Source organism: Lygodium microphyllum, chromosome 3, assembly GCF_053477565.2.
Source record: "Lygodium microphyllum isolate KBCC chromosome 3, Lygodium_microphyllum_v1.1.10, whole genome shotgun sequence".
In the NCBI taxonomy this organism is placed as follows: domain Eukaryota; kingdom Viridiplantae; phylum Streptophyta; class Polypodiopsida; order Schizaeales; family Lygodiaceae; genus Lygodium; species Lygodium microphyllum.
In genome coordinates, this window is record NC_141137.1 from 56795594 (window position 1) to 56797607 (window position 2014).

The following is a 2014-nucleotide window of genomic DNA, read 5'->3' on the forward strand; positions in this document are numbered from 1 at the left end:
ACATGATACATGTTCTGACATTTCAAATATTAGAAGGTTTTTAGGGGCATGTGTCTTTTACCTCATATAAATACCACATTTTGCATATGTGGCTGATGATTTATATGGAAGGAACATAAATTCTAATAAAAAAAATAGAATTCTAAAGCCACAAAGAAGCTAAAGAGATTGTTAAAATTTGTATTGATATTGAAAAAGGCTAATTATTCAAAGGGAAAGCCTATTATCATTACAGTGGACACTAGCCTGATTGATATTGCATGGGTGATTAGGAAAGATGATGAGGAAGTGAATAGATATACAATCAGATTCAATTAAAAAGTGTTAAATGAAAGAAAAAGGAGGTACCCACAAGTGAAGAGGGAGCTATGGGGCATTGTGTCAGCCCTTAAATGTGGCAAACATTACTTTATAGGTGCACACATGGTTGTTGAAATGGATTATCTGCCATTATTTGGGACAATTCCTAGTTGTGCCAGTTCGTATATTTCCATGTTAAGGTGGTGGATTACGTTTATAAAGTCATCAAACTTTGAATTGTAATACATTGCAAGGAGCAATAATTCGATTGCAAACATGTTTTCTAGAGCACGCTTTAAGATGAAGATGGGATGATGGATGAAGAAGAAGAGGGTGAATCTACAATTGAAAATACTTGCACTTGAGACATTCATTGATGGAGTGCAAAATTATCTGTGCTCTGGAGGCTCTTGAAACTTGAATTTAAAAGATTCAATTAGAAGTTGCTTAAGATGTGATTTAGTGTTAGTTGCATTCTTGCTTTGTCTAGACTAAGTGATCTCACACGACAGGCAAGAAAACATCAACTATTACTGAAGCAAGTATCTTTTTTTTTCATTTTCATATTTGCTCAACCCCCATCACAATCCGGTGTGGTTGCAAAATAGTCAAATCTTTCAAAGGTCTAGGATACAATGTTGGTACATTCTGAGATGGTAGGCACATAATAGGGGTGTCTAGATAGTCCTAGAAGTTGTCCATTATGGAGGCTCTTAGGTTAGCACCTATTCCTCCTGTCCTCATTGACTCTTCAACAATAAGCACATTGTGTGTCTTGTTAATCAAGTTCCAAACTTTGTAAAGATCAAAATTCTTTAAAGAGATTATGTCTATGATCTTTGGGTCATAGCCTTTATTCATTAGAGCCTTGGCTGCTTGTAAGATATGATGTTGCATTTGAGAATATATAAGGATAGTCACATCAATTCCTTAACGAACAAGTTCTCCTTGCTCTAGATTGCCTATGTATTCTTCATCAAGAATCCCTTCCTTCAAATTGTAGAGGAGTACATGTTCATACAAAATTACATGGTTATCGCTTTGAATTGCAACTTTCATCAAGCCTTTCGCATTATATGGGGGGTAGAGCAAGCAACCATTTGTAATCTAGGAACAAATTAGAAGTATGGTTCTAAATGTTGTGAATGTTTTGCCCCAAGTTGTCTACCCACTCCACTGATTGTAAGCCAATAACAAGAAGCCCATGTTCATACCCTCAACAATAGGTCTTAGGCGTATCATGGTAGCCCCAATAGCCATTCTTGTGAAAGACTTCTCAACTATCAGACTGTCCAACACCCTAAGATCACCAAACTTTTCTACAAAGCCCTTGGTCACTTGATAAGAACCTCCATAATGCCCAACATCCACTCCCATGACACAAACCCAAGGATCTCTTTCCATCTCCTCCTCTACACACATGGATGGCATTGGGCACCTTGTGGAGGTTGGCTTGGCCAAATTTGGCACCATTGATAGGAGCCCCTAGCACCAAGCTATGCCATCCTAGACTCTTATTGCAGAATTGGAGATTATGTCTATACAATTGAAACAAAACAGTTCTATGGAAACAACATGTGTAAAGATGCAATCCAAATTTCTTTGAAGGGGCCAAAAGGGATTTTGACACCATAGCTTGCCAGTGGAGATTCAAAAGTTGAGATATTCTTTGAGATTTTTTTTGGCTCATAAAGAGGCGATTCAGTGTTTGCTT

General features: G+C 37.3%; 1 pseudogene; it reads right to left on the reverse strand.

Annotated features, from left to right (window-relative positions):
* Positions 1 to 861: 861 nt before the first annotated feature.
* LOC148038373 (pyruvate dehydrogenase E1 component subunit beta-3, chloroplastic-like) lies at positions 862 to 1722 on the reverse strand (annotated as a pseudogene).
* Between the last annotated feature and the right edge of the window lie 292 nt (positions 1723 to 2014).